A 15,890-nucleotide genomic window follows, 5' to 3' on the forward strand; every position below is an offset into this window, starting at 1 on the left:
GAGATTTCAGAATTTTCGTAAGGAAAATCTGAGGGAATGACCTGGTATTTATAGCCAACAGGTTGGGTTCAAACGAATACAACTCTTCCAAATGCATGTTCGCGTAAAACGGCTATTACGTAAATGGCTATTTACGCAAGATAAAACAGGAAAATAAAATCAGAGAGAAACTTTAAATTAGCGTTACAAAATGACCGATTTGGATTAAATATTAATATTCAACAAATAAATCAATCAATCAGATCATTTGACTAAATTCGAAGCCAAAGCGGAGCCGAGCAAGCGAGCGAGTGACGGCGTGAGGCTTGCCTTCTTCTCAACTTTTTAAAAGCTAAAAGAAGTGTAGTCATATATATACTCAACAAATGAGCAATCCTCCTCCAACATGAAACAATGCTCCTTTATATAGGAGGGAAAATCAAATTTTCATTTTTCCCTCCATTTCCCATTAACCTCAATTTTGAACAAAACCCCTCTATCTTCTTTTGTTGGACCTGATGAATAAGATGGGATTTGCGGCTTTGGCATTTTGTTAGGCTATAAACTTAGTGGGCTTTTGGACATAAGAATTGTGAAATTTCGAAAAAAGAAAAAATAACAACAACAACAACGACGACGACCCAACAAAATTTCACTAGTGGGGTCTGAGGAGGGTAGTATGTACGAAGACCTTAGTCCTACCCCGAGGGAGTAGAAAGGCTATTTTAGAAAAACCCTAAGCTCAAGAAGACGAAAAGAGACAATATTAGTATTGTAGACATGTGATTTTTGACCCTCCCCAAGATTTGTTTCTATATTAGCGAAAATATTTAATTTAGGCATAATATAGATATTTTAAGTAATTTTTTTTTTTACTTTATTTTATTATAAGAAAACAAAAAATCACAAAAATAGGTTCATTAATGTTTTGTAGTCATTTTTAGTCTAAACAAAATCTTAAAAAATATATATATAACAATAGTATCGTATTTTTATTTTAATATGATATTTGAAAATACCAAAAATAGATTTGTTTTAATGGTTAATTTTATTTTAATAATTATTTGAATAGTAGGAATAATTAACAAATGGGCCCGTATTTTTAATCCCGTTTGCAGCGAAAGAATAGAGTTTGGGCTCGAGCAACCTATCTTTAGGCCTAATTTTGGACCTAGTCCGTCATTGCCAAGCCCATAATTCTTAGGCCCATACCCCTTAACTTAAAACCCTACCTAAACCTAGACTATATAAATAAAAGAAAAAACAAAAAATAACAAGGGGAACACTGAAAGAAACGAAAAAAGCTGGAAAGCAAAGGGCTGCGCCGAAAAACGACCCCCCCCCCCGGATCTCTTTCTTGACAAACGAAGAAGGCTTCTTCATTTAAGAAGCTGCGAGAAAAAGGCTGCGCATCAGCAATTCCTACCACCACATCTGTGTCACCTGCTTCAATTCCCCCACCTTTCTTCATTTCCCAGCGAACCAGCGAAACGACCCCCTTCGCCCATCATCTTCTCCAAAATTCGAAAAGAACAGGATCCGGAAACAAAACCAACGACCCTTCAGCCTCTTCTTCTTCTTTGAACCCAACACACACACACAAGAACACAGACCCCAGCGATAAGAAACGGCTTCAAAATGATAGGTTTTGATTAAATATTGGAGTTGTTTGCGAGTTCGTTAGAGTTCGCCGTCGACCGTTGGTTCCCGTCTGTGGCTTGTGTCGAAGTCACCATTTAAGAGCCGAGGTCGTTTGCAGTGATAGGCTATTCTGACCGAGTCGGGTTCGTCGCCGCCGTTCCGGCTCTGGTCAGTGGTGAATGCCTTTGAAATAGGAAGCTTGCACACAGATTTCAATGAATATTACAACCAAATCTATAGTTTTACATGCTTCGACAACTTGCTGAGGTGACGTCTATAACCTCTGTCCCTTTAAGCTTTCAAATACGTGCTTCATTAATCCATGGAAAGTTCATGGAATTGGTTTTAAAATTGCTGAAAGTTTCTTTTGGTTTCTAAGTTAAAAATGAGAGTTGACATGGGATCTGTTGTGCCATTTTGTTTATTACAGTAGTTTATCTTTGATATGGTTTTAGATTCCTTTTGTATGTTTCTAAATTTATTGGTTTGCTCCTTGGGAAATCAGTGCATGGTTTTGTCATAAAGAATCACTGGGAACTTAATGTTGAGCTTGGTACTTGCTTAGTAGACATGTATGCTAAATATGGATCCTTGAATTTTGTTCTCTGGTTTTCAATATGATGAAAGATAGAAATATCGTTACCTGTACTGCTTTAATTTGTGGAGCAACAAAACATGGTTTTGGAACTGAAGCGCTGGAGATATTTAGGAAAATGAGACATGGGAATCTTTAAAAACAAGAAAAATGCTTCTAATATCTAATATTATAGATGACAAATAATTGGATAATTTTAATTTTCATCTTGGTTTGGACTGTTGGTATTTTACACTATTTTACTGGTTAGCGTGATTGTGCATACGTTCGCATGACATGATCACGATTTTTTTAAAAAAAAAATAAAAAGTCGAAGTATGCGTTCGCGCAACTTCGAGTAAACTTTCTTAATAATAATAAAGCGTTATTAATTGTGGACACATTTGCATGACATGATTTTTAACGCGCCAAACAGATGGGTACACGTACACGTGACTCATTTCGAGATAATTTTTCTTTATTAAAGCGCTGTAAAAGGTAAAAGCACATAGGTTCTGAAATCAGTATTAGACAATTTAGTCAAGCCAAGTATAATCAAAGCGACCGTGCTAGAACCACGGAGCTCGGGAGTGCCTAACACCTTCTCCCGAGTTAACAGAATTCTTACCCGGATTTCTGGTTCGCGGACTGTTAAACAGAGTCAAGCTTTTCCTCGATTCAGATTCAACCGGTGACTTGGGACATCATAAATCTCCCAAGTTGTGACTCTGAATCTTTTGATAATAATTTCCATTTCGATTGTCCTTTAATAGGAAAAACTCCCTTATAATATACTTCTCTCAGAGGTATAGTAAAAAAAGGAGGTGTGACAGCTCTGGCGACTCCGCTGGGGATCGAACCCAGAATCTCTGGTTCAGGGTTCAAGAATTCAAGCTTGTTTCATGATTTTTACTTGACTTTATTTATTGTTCATAATAGTGTATTCTGTGAACCTTTATGCTAATTGCTATCTGCTTACCGCTTTGATATTGTTGGAATTGTATATATCTGTCTTCTTACGCCGCCCATCTGAGTCTTCTGAAAATGGTGCATATGTTCGCGTAGCCCGCTTTTTCTGTAGAAATTATACCAAATAGAACAAGGCTGGGCAAGCGACAAGGCCGGGTAGACTTCAGTGCTCCCGATACGTCGCCCCCTCCTCGGCCCAGTTGTCCGCTCGGGTACCCCAAGTCTAGACCAAAACCGCAGGATTTAAACCTAGAAAAACACAGCCTCATGTCAGATTCCTAATAGGAACGTGTGTTTGCATCATCTTGATGCATCCTATGCGCTACATGTTGCATTTATTCAAGGGTAAAAGGGTCATTTGGCGGACCAATGATAGTTGAGGGCAAGTGAAAAAATGAAAAAAAGGTAAAAGGAGAGGGTGAAGTATGAGGATAAAGCGAGCGGGGCCTAATTATGTTTTCTGTTACATTATTGTTTAAAAAAAAGAAGAGAAGAGCTTGAAAATTGAAAAGATTTTGCACTTTTTATCATTTTTCAAAAATAAAAAAAAACAAAAAAAAGAGAAAAGAAAATCCAAAAAAGATTTTATATGTTTCATCACTGTTCGAAAAAAAAAGGAAAAAATGTGTTTTCTTTATGTTAGTTGTTTTTATTATTCTCGCCTGTATCCAATCTACCTGAACTACGCATACCTGATTCTCGTCTTTCCGCCGTGATACGTAGGCAACCCACATAGGTTCTGGTCTTCCTAGTAAATCTTAGGTTCTTGGTTTTGCGGGGTGTTAGCCAAATTTTGCACTTCTAGTCACCTTTAGCCAAATAAGTCATTTTGCAAAAATAGCCTCAATCATGTCTTGCATGTGTCTTAGGGAATGTTATTGTCTCACATAGTGTTGGTTTAGGTTTTCTTATACAGATGTGGATTTATTTACCGAAGTTCGAGCATGAGAGACACCCCGTGACCATCCGGTCAGGATTGCATTCAGGAGTTGCTTAAGGAGATTTTTATATTTGTTATTTTTATTTTATTTTTATATTTTTTATGTCGTTTTTTACTTTCTAGTTTTGTACAGTAAGGTCAAGTATTTTGTTATTGTATTTTCTGCTTTATATGTGAAAATGTGTTGTAACCTAAAAATGCAAAAAAAGAGATGTTGCATTTTTTATTTCCGTTATAAATTTTCTTTAGAATACTAATTCTAGAAATGAAAAAAACAAAGAAAATTTTTGAGGTTGTTTTTCCTTTAGGCAATTAATATCTAGGACTTAAAATGAATTATTTTTATGTTCCCTTTAGTATATTAGGACCAAAATTCAAAAAAAAAAGAGACAGAATTTTATTTTAGTACTTCTTTAAAAAATTTCTTTAAGGTGTTAATTCCAAAATCCAAAAAGATTTTTCTTTTGAGGTGTTTATTTGGGAAATTAGTGAAAATGAAAAAAAATTCTTTTTATTTTCATTAGAACTTTAGGATGTTGTACATATAAAAAATATATTTTATCTTTTGTTTATCATTAGAGTTTTCCCTTTAGGTAATCAAAAACTGAAATCCAGAAATATCTTTTATCTTTTCTCGCTGCGAAATCTTTCTTCAGGGATATCAAATGCAAGTTCAAAATATTTTTCTATGGTTTAATATCTAGATTTCCTTCCTAAAAACAAAAAAAAATGTCTCCTCTAGGATTTGTTCCTTAATAATTCCCGCAGAGTATTTGTTTCAAAAAGAAGAAAAATTCAAAAAAAAAAGGATTTGCTTCTTTATTTCTCTGTTCTCATCAGAGTAGTCACTAAGGTAAAAAGAAAATGAAAAAGAGAACGTCAGTTTGTTTCTTCCTGATCTTCCAGAACTACGCAAAGATCTGATTCATGCGGGGTCATGATACGTAGGCAACCTACATAGGGTTCGATCGAATCACTTTTTTTACTGTTAAAAGAAAGGAAAAAGGGAAACGAAAAAGAGAAAGAAAAAAAAGGTGAAGTCATGGGATGTGAGAAATGAGAAGGAAGAAAAAGAGCGATAATCAAAAAGAAAAAGGGGAAGGAAAATGAGCGAGCTAAGAAGTGCTAGAAAAACAAAGAAAAGAGAGGCTAAAATGAACAAATTGGGATGATGCCAACTGACATTTGTACCCTCGAAGTCATTTTAGAACCGATAACTGTGGCTAGGTGCATTGCACATGAAGTGAGATTATCTTATGTTAAATGCCCTAATGCTAACGTGATGGTTTTATTTTATTATATTCATAGCAGAAGGGTGGTTGGTTTGTGGTTTTTAAAGTGGTAACTCTTCTCCACAACACAAAGTCAAAAGGCAATGGAAGACAACAACAGAACTGAGTTGGTTGATATCGGTGTCCGAAAGCAGTTGGTTGAATAGGATAAGGGGTTGGTTGAAGAGGTGAGGATGTTAAGACAACACATGGCGGACATGTATCAGGCCTGGCTGACTGGGAGGGCACCACCCCCGCCACCACCTAGCTTCCTAAATGCTACCCTTACCCAAACACCGGTCACAGTGCCAGATAATCCCCCATACTCTCCAGATTTACCCGCTTACCCTGGCTTTCCCAACCACCCTAGTAGCTCCGTCACTCATCTTCCAATTACCTTTCCCAAAAATTGCCCTCCTGTCTTTTCCACCATCCCCAATAATGAACACCCACTCAAAGCTCACGATGCCTGATATTACCCCTCAGAGGTTGCCCACAAAGTTTCCAACTCATACAAACAGAGCCCTCGGGATAAGTTGCATGTTGAAAATGAAAGGTTCACTGGAAGAGAAAGGAAAGAGGGGATACCCAGGAGGCTGAAAGGCATAGAACAATCCTCGAAGAACAAACAATGAAGGGAAGATCAGGGCAGCATATCCTACAAAGAATTGTCTATGTCCCCCGACGTTCGTCTGCCTGTGGGGTTTAAAGTGCCAAAGTTTAACTTGTATGATGGGTGTGGAGATCCGGTAGCCCATTTGAGGGATTATTGCAGTGAAATGAGAAGTTTTGGCGAGAAAGATGATTTATTGATGGCGTATTTCAGAGAGAACCTGACTGGGGCAGCTTTTGAATGGCATAATCGTCAAGATGTTGGTAAGTGTCTTACATTAGGTGACATGGCTCAAGATTTTGTTCGATACTTTCAATACGGATCAGGCTTTACCCCAGACCGATCCTCCCTATCCAGAATGGAAAAGAAGCCGGAGGGAAGCTTTAGAGAATTTGGACTCAGATGGAGGGAGCAGACTGCTCGAGTCAATACCCCGATTGGTGAAGAAGAAATGGTTGAGCTCTTCCTAAAAACCTAGGGGCCCACCTACTTCAGTCATTTGATCCCGGCCATGGGAAAGCCTTTCAATGATGTGTTAAAAATGGGGGAGATGGTAGAAGAGGGAATCAAGTCAGGCAAAATCATGAGTTGTTCGAAAGACATTCAGAACATCCCAGTAAGCTTGGGTGGAAGAAAGAGAAACAGAAAAGATGATCTGATGGGCTTTCCCGATCAACACTTCCAATCTCGACATTGTCCCCGTGGATATCCTTGTGCACCAGATGATCCTCCCCAATGCCACTTCTCTTCACAGAACTCCCAAAATCGTACATCACTCTCCCAGTACCCAGCTCTATAAAATGCCTATCCACCCCGACGAGCCTACCGAAAACCCCCTGGATCAGGTTTCTGGCCCAATCAAACATTTAAGAATGAGAGTTTGCTGAAAAAAGAAAAGGCTTTCACCCCATTGGGAGTGTCATATGCCAGTTTGTTCCAAAAGTTGAAGCAATTGGACATGTTGAAGCCGATTTATATAAAAATGTCAAACCCTCTGTCAAAGAAGTTTGATTTTCTCAAAGGTGTGCATATTGCTCAGATGACCCGGGGCATGACATAGAGAAGTGTTGGAATCTGAAGAAAGCAATTCAGAAGCTTATTGATGCAGGTGACATTGTCGTGCAAAATCCAGATGCATCAGACACTAGCCAAAGTCCATCGCTTGTTCGTAATGAGACGCATATGGTGAGTATGATTTGTTTTGAAAAGGAATATGAAAATTCTTCCGAGATCCTCGAAGGTCCACGCGCTGCAAAGTTTTCAGTTCTATCAGAGGTTGATCTTAAGAACGAGCCAGCAAAGGGAACCCAAAAGCAATTTGTTAAGAACAATGTGATGGAAGTTTGTGAAGGTCCTAGTAATGTTGATGCGGAATTCAGTGGCTAAGATGCCGAGCTTGGCAATTGGAAAAACGCTCCTGTCTTGGCTAGCCAGGGAGGGGTTTTGGTGGTTTATTTTGTTGTCATTTCGGTTGTACGGGTTATTTCAGGGTTGTAATTCGGATATTATCTTATGACTCAAACCCTTCTATCCTTTTATTTTGCCTAGTTTAATTTTTCATAGTAACTCGTTTAGTGTTGTCTAGGTTTGTTCCAGGGTTGTAACCCAGTTTAGTTTGCTTGTTTTGTTGTTCAAACCCTTTCACCATCTGTCTAATGCAATTTCTTGTTTTCTGTTATTTTTAGGCATTTTTGTTTAGTTCTCTTTTCCTTTTATAGTCCTTTTTATGTTGACTCTAGTGACATGACACGCACGCGTAATCCTCAGCTTGGTCTTAAAAAGTTAGTTTAGTCACGAAACAATGAAACCATGTTGAAGATGTAGGGACATTTGAGGGAAATAAGTAAAGGCATTTTGAGATCACTTCAAGCCAGAATTGTGTGAAACTGGGGTAGATAGAATATGAAGAAACCCTATTGAAATGCATCATGCTGCATCGGTTTGAAGCTAAAGGCAAGTTTGCCCGAATTGATAGGGGTCGTTCATGGTAATGAGAGTGAGAGTATTGTCCAATGGTGCTTTGTATGTAACAGATGTAGAAGGCGAATGTGTGGATATGGTCATCAAGTATGGCGCAATCAAAAGATGTTACGAATGTTTTCCTTGGTTTGTTTAATTTTGTTGTTGGTACTTGGCATGTTTTGAAGATTGGAATGACGAAGGCATTTTGTTCTGCTATCTAAACACCCTATCCTTCATTACCCCTTTAAGCCTTGTCTATTTTCTTTCATAACCCTCTTTTGGAATCAGTAGCAAAGATCAGAAAAACAAGCGTGAAAGATAAGTAAAGGAAAAGGAGAAAAGAAAAGAACAAAAAGGGAGAGAAGAAAAAAAAAATGAAAATTGAAAAAAAAAAAGAAAAAAAAAGGGAAAAAAATAGGAAAAATAAAAAAAACAACAAAACAACAAAAAGAGAAAAAGGAAGAAAGAAAAGAAAAGAAAAGAGAAAGAGAAAAGAAAAATCACAACAACAGAGCAATTCCTATGACATGAACTACGTTCGACCTGATTCCTTTTAAGGATACGTAGGCAGCCTCACGGTTCGGTCTCATCAAAATAAAAATCCAAAAAGTCCCCAAGCAAGAAACTGGGGCAGAAGTTGTGGTTGTTGTAAGAAATCTGATTCCGAAATGTGTAATTTTGAACCCCTGAGAATTGTTTTTAAGCCTTTGACATCCTTTCTTCTTAACCCCATCCAAAAGCCCACATTACGGTCCAAAGAAAGACCTTCTGATCAGTCTTCGAGAGATGCCAAGTCGAGCAAATAGAGGTGATTCATATCAGGGGCAACATTATGGTCCAAGCAGAAAAAAATAATAATAATAAAAATGAGAGTCTTATCGGTGAAAACCCTCATAGGCACCATAGGGCGACGGGAGCTGAGAGAAATCCAAAAATGAGAGAGTCTTATTGGTGAAAACCCTCGTGGGCACCGTAAGGCGACAGTAAGTTAAGAGAAAGAACAAAATGAGAGAGGCTTGATGGTGAAAACCCTTCGGGCACTACAAGTCGAATAAGGATTGTGAATCAGATTGAATAATCGGAGCATTGAAGCGCAGTTTCACGGTTTAGGGGTATAACATGAGTTTAACATCAGACTTGCTCATCAGAATAGGCCACAAGTGCATGTCATGGTCATTAGAGTTGGTATCCACATATGATAGGTTTCTACTTTGTAGTTTTCTTGTTAGGAATCATTTCTTTCCTTTGTCCTTTACTCTGTTCCTTTTGTCTTGTTTACTTCCTCTTTCTGAGTCGGTTTGGTCAGAACAAGTGAGAAATGACTTCAAAATTTTCCACCAGTTTTTCAATTGCACAAAATAGGATCTAGCCAGCACATCAAAATGGCATAAGTTAGGAAAGAACAACAAGCGCACTGAGTTGGTAGCAATCAACATGCTTTGGGGTCCATGAGAAATACAAAGGTTTGGTATATTTCAACTCGTGAACAGTACAAAAGAAAGAGGATGTTGGGTGAACGGGTCAAAGGTATTCTCTGTGATGAGATCAATAAAGGAAGTGTTTAACGAGTGACAAACAAGGTCTTCCAAGCAGAAATCAAAGTTGTCGTGGCAAGTGGAGGAGCAATAGACCTCAAGGCCAATGCCAGTGGGTTAAGTCAGGAAAGAACAGCATGCACATTGAGTGGACGGTAATTGACGTGCTTTGGGATTCATGTGAAATACAAAGGTTTGGTACATAGCAATTCAGGAACAATGCAACAAGATGGAGGGTGATAGGTGAACGAATCAAAGGTATTTTTGGTGAAACACAAAGGTTGGTAAATGTCAGTTCATGAGCAATGCAATAGATAAAGGGAATTGTGTCTGAACGGAGAAGGGGTATTTTCTGTGATAAAAATGACAGAGAAAGTGGGTAGTACATAAGCAAGAAAGGTCCTCGAGTGGAAATCAGTTACCATGGGAAGTGAAGGAGCAATTGCCCTCAAAGTCAAGGCCACAAACCAACCACTACATTTTAAACTGACAAAATTTTTCTTTGATTGAAACAGGGGCAGAAAAGTTCGTTTGTTTCGGAGAAACCCTCCGTGGAGAAAGGCAGTCACCAAACAGGTTTGATTTTTGATTTTCAGGACCCTCCTGGAAAATGGGACCTAGTTTAAAGTTCAGAAAATAGCATAATCTAGCATAAATGTATCCCAAAAGAATATAAGTTGGTTTAGAAGTTTGCATGTTCGAGATAGGATTCAATTAGGAGTTTTCAGGACCCTCCTGAGTAATGGGACTTAGCTTTAAGATTTCGATTAGATAACAACATTTAGCGTAAAGTCTGCTATAGAGTAGTATAATTCAGCCATAAAAGTTGTCACTTTTAAGATAAAATTGGACTTTTGATTTGCAGGACCCTCCTGGATAATGGGGAGTAGTTTAAAGATCCTCTTAGATAGCAAGATTTAGCAGAAGTCACACCTGTAGAAGATATAACTTATATTTTAAATCGTCGTTTAGTTAAGAGTTGTCAGGACCCCCCTGAATAATGGGACCTAGCTTTCAAATCCTTAGTAATACTTGGTAATATGATTTAGTTTTACAATCACATCTGTCCCCAGCCACCAAACTGGGCCAGAACATTTTCTTTGTTTTTGTCTATGTTGAAGTTAGGAGCCAGCTTGGAGAGCAGGGAATACATTTCAAGTTAAAGTCAGGAGCCCGCCTGGAGAGCAGGGAATACATTTCAAGTTGAAGTCAGGAGCCTGCCTGGAGAGCAGGAAATACATTTCAAGTTAGAAGTCAGGAGCCCGCCTAGAGAGTAGGGAATACATTTCAAGCATAGCAGTCAGGAGCCCGCCTGGAGAACAAGGGAGTACAATTTAAATTTTAGCTTTCAAATTCTTTGTTTTGTCTATCTTGAAGGCAGGAGCTCGCCTGGAGAACAAGGGAGTACAATTTAAATTTTAGCTTTCAAATTCTTTGTTTTGTCTATCTTGAAGTCAGGAGCTAGCCTGGAGAGCAGGGAATACATTTCAAGTTAGAAGTCAGGAGCCCGCCTGGAGAGCAGGGAATACATTTCAAGTTAGAAGTCAGGAGCCCGCGTGGAGAGCAGGGAATACATTTCAAGCGTAGCAGTGAGGAGCCCGCCTGGAGATTAAGGGAGTACAATTTAAATTTTAGCTTTCAAATTCTTTGTTTTGTCTATCTTGAAGTCAGGAGCCCGCCTGGAGAGCAGGGAATACATTTCAAGTCCAGCAATCAGGAGCCCGCCTGGAGAGCAGGGAATACATTTCACGTCAGCAGTCAGGAGCCCGCCTGAAGAGCACGGAATACATTTCACGTCAGCAGTCAGGGAGCCCCGCCTGGAGAATAGGGTTAGTTTCTACTTTAGTCAAGCTTAGTTTATAGTTTTCCTAGTCTATTCTTTAGTTTAATTTCATCACTACATCAATAGTACAAGTGGTTTACAATTTTGCTAACAACCCACAAATCTTCCTAGTGCAAACTGGGGCAGAAAATTTCTTTGTTTTGTCTATTTTTTTGTAATCAGGCACCCACCTGGAGAACAAGGGGAAACAACTCAAGTTTCTAGGGAAAGCAGTGTCGAAGGAAGACAACTCGAGTTTCAAGGGAAAGCAGTTTCAAAGGAAGACAGTTCAAGTTTCAGGGGAAAATGGGTCAAGGTGCAAGGGAAAATAGTGTCAAGTAGCAAGAGAAGATGGTTCGAGTTCAACAGTCAGGCGTCCACCTGAAGAAAAGGAAAAGCATCTCAGATTGCAATTCAAGTCAGCAACCAAAGAATATCGCGGCAAGAATGTGAGTCACCAATCCGAGGTGATCAACAGAAGTTAGTCACAATAAAGAAAAAGAAAAAAAGAAGTGAATCCAAAATGCAGAAGCTGAGACAAGAGGTCACAGGCATGGTGTGTCCGGTTTTGATCTGAAAAGCTGAAGAAGAATGAACTAGCACCTGCAACTAGCAAGCATCAAGGTTCAAATCTAAAGTCTGCATGAAGAACCATTCAAGACTCAAGATCAAGCTTCAGAAGACTTATAGATAGGAACCTTATAACTCGTAGTTGAAAGGTTTAGTTAGTCTTTTTCATTTGACTTTTGATGTAATAACAGGGACCGCGGACCGGAACCTCGACGGAACGGCACCTCGACCGGATCTCCACATCGGCATACTCCGTCATCTCACTCATCTCTGAACTACACGTGGCCTGATTCCTTTATAGTCAAGGATATATAGGCAGCTCAAATGCCAGAGCTCGGTCACATCCCCCTTTTCTCTTAGTTTTAGTATTTCCAAATAAGGGTCGGGTCAAAAACCTGTCTAGTCATTCTTTGTCTGAAAATACTACGTCTTTCCAGTCAAAGAGGGGCACCTGTAGACATGTGATTTTTGACCCTCCCAAAGATTTTTTTATATATTAGCGTAAAATATTTAATTTAGGCATAATACAGATATTTTAAGTAATTTTGACTCTTTTACTTTATTTTATTACAAGAAAATAAAAAATCACAAAAATAGGTTCATTAATGTTTTGTAGTCATTTTTAGTCTAAAAAAATCTTAAAAAAATATATACAACAATAGTATCGTATTTTTATTTTAATAGGATATTTGAAAATACCAAAAATAGATTTGTTTTAATGGTTAGTTTTATTTTAATAATTATTTGAATAGTAGAAATAATTAACAAATGGGCCCGTATTTTTAATCTCGTTCACAGCGAAAGAATAGAGCTTGGGCTCGAGCAACCCATCTTTAGGCCTAATTTTGGACCTAGCCCATCATTGCCAAATACATAATTTCTAGGCTCATACCCGTTAACTTAAAACCCTACCTAAACCTAGACTATATAAATAAAAGAAAAACCAAAAAATAACGAGGGGAACACTGAAAGAAACGAAAAAAGCTGGAAAACAAAGGGCTGCGCCGAAAAACGACCCCCCCCCCATCGGATCTCTTTCTTGACAAATGAAGAAGGCTTCTTCGTTTAAGAAGTTGCGAGAAAAAGGCTTCGCATCAGCAATCCCTACCACCACCCCCACCACCCCGCGTCACCTGCTTAAATTCCCCCACCTTTCTTCATTTCCCAGCGAACCAGCGAAACGACCCCCTTCGCCCATCATCTTCTCCAAAATCCGAAAAGAACAGGATCCGGAAACAAAACCAACGACCCTTCATCCTCTTCTTCTTCTTTGAACCCAACACACACACACAAGAACACAGACCCCAGCGACAAGAAACGGCTTCAAAATGATGGGTTTTGATTGAATATTGGAGTTGTTTGCGAGTTTGTTCGAGTTTGCCGTCGACCATTGGTTCCCGTCTGTGGCTTGTGTCGAAGTCACCATTTAAGAGTCGAGGTCATTTGCGGTGATAGGCTATTCCGACCAAGTCGGATTCGTCGTCGTCGTTCCGGCTATGGTCAGTGGTGAATGTCTTTGGAATAGGAAGTTTGCACACAGATTTCAATGAATATTACAACCAAATATATGGTTTTACATGCTTCAATAGCTTGCTGAGGTGACGTCTATAACCTCTATCCCTTTAAGCTTTCAAATACGTGCTTCATTAATCCATGGAAAGTTCATGGAATTGGTTTTAAAATTGCTGAAAGTTTCTTTTGGTTTCTAAGTTAAAAATGAGAGTTGACATGGGATCGGTTGTGCCATTTTGTTTATTACAGTAGTTTATCTTTGATATGGTTTTAGATTCCTTTTGTATGTTTCTAAATTTATTGGTTTGCTCCTTGGGAAATCAGTGCATAGTTTTGTCGTAAAGAATCACTGGGAACATAATGTTGAGCTTGGTACTTGCTTAGTAGACATGTATGCTAAATATGGATCCTTGAATTTTGCTTCTCTGGTTTTCGATATGATGAAAGATAGAAATGTCGTTACTTGGACTGCTTTAATTTGTGGACCAACAAAACATGGGTTTGGAACTGAAGCGCTGGAGGTATTTAGGAAAATGAGACATGGGAATCTTTAAAGACAAGAAAAATGCTTCTAATATCTAATATTATAGATGACAAATAATTGGATAATTTTAATTTTCATCTTAGTTTGGACTGTTGGTATTTTGCACTATTTTACTGGTTAGCGTGATTGTGTACACGTTCGCGTGACATGATCACGATTTTTTTTTAAAAAAAAGAAAGAAAACAAAATCGAAGTATGCGTTCACGCAACTTCGACTAAACTTTCTTAATAATAATAAAGTGTTACTAATTGTGGACACGTTCGCGTGACATGATTTTTAACGCGACAAACAGATGGGTACACGTACACGTGACTCATTTCGAGATAATTTTTCTTTATTAAAGCGTTGTAAAAGGTAAAAGCACATAGGTTCCGAAATCAGTAATTAGACAATTTAGTCAAGCCAAGTATAATCAAAGCGACCGTGCTAGAACCACGGAGCTCGGGAGTGCCTAACACCTTCTCCCGGGTTAACAGAATTCCCTACCCGAATTTCTAGTTCGCGGATTGTTAAACAGAGTCAAGCTTTTCCTCGATTCGAGATTCAACCGGTGACTTGGGACATCATAAATCTCTCAAGTGGCGACTCTGAATCTTTTGATAATAAATTCTGTTTCGATTGTCCTTTAATTGAAAAAACTCCCTTATAATATAACCCTCTCGGGGGTGTAGTGAAAAAGGAGGTGTGACAAGTATCACCAATAGAAACCATAGGAAAATAACATCATGGAAATGAGAAAGTCGATGCAAAGCAAACGCGATAGACAGTACATAGGCCCGACATTATGAAAAATAAAAGAGTAGTAAGACACAACATTAGCACTAGCTGACATCGACAAAAACCCAACTAGACTAGCCTCACAAAGGTATGAAGTAAGTGAAACTCAACTACCTCTTAACCCACAACCCTAATATTCGACCTCCACAACTTCCTATCAAGAGCCATGTCCTTGAAAATCTGAAGTTTCGCCATGTCCTTCCTGATCTATCACTCCCCAAAACCACATGACCAGTACTCAGTACTCTACCCGACCCGAGTGAACCATCTCATAAATCAATATTCATCTATATGCCTAATAGGGGGTGTGGAAGCCTATTCAAATACAATAATTTTAAGATATAACCCAAAACATAAAAAATATCTTTACGCAAATATTTTACTTCGAAAAAAAACTTCATAAAGATAGAAGAAAGTTTCATTCATGCATGCCATATGAGTAACCATAGAATTACAACCCAAAAATGAATACTACTATTGTTTATGAAATCTCTATGACACGGAATGACATAGCCAACCAAGGCATAGCCAGTAGCTTAAAAGAATAATAATATAATAAAGTCCTCCACATGTGCGAGGGTGGAGTCTCACCAAAAGTGTCAACAAAAAATGTAGAACTTCCCTATCCACGTGGTCCAAGCTGCTCGGGTCCAGTCTCTGAAAACAGAAATAGAAATATGGCCGAAAGGCCTAAGCTCCACATGAGTACGAATCATGAATCATTCCCCAACAAAATATAGGACAAGACTTAAGAAGATATAAGATATGAGACAACAATTGATATAAGAAAGAAGACTTCATATCAATTAATAATTTAGAAAATGAAATATAATAATATGGTAAAAACATATCTCAAAGTCTTCGTTTAGCAGTAATCTTTGCAAATCATGTTAGATTTTTCATTTATCGGGAGTACTATACCATCATCGATACAGAAGGAAGTCAACTAGGTTATGTACCTAGCGACAAGTATCATATACCCTACTTGCTCAGGTCGTCTCATCGTTGTGCCACACAAATCAACTCAGTCGTGTTAATAAAGTAGCACAATAGTACCTCCTAATGGGAAGTACTCTGTCGTAGTTCCCAACCGTAAGGTGGGTTCTATGCCTACACCGGTACGTGTAGTTTCATGACCTAATGAGAAAAAGTATCCAAGGTCAATCTCGGTGAACTTAAG

This window comes from Nicotiana sylvestris, chromosome 1 (assembly GCF_000393655.2).
Source record: "Nicotiana sylvestris chromosome 1, ASM39365v2, whole genome shotgun sequence".
NCBI classification, from domain to species: domain Eukaryota; kingdom Viridiplantae; phylum Streptophyta; class Magnoliopsida; order Solanales; family Solanaceae; genus Nicotiana; species Nicotiana sylvestris.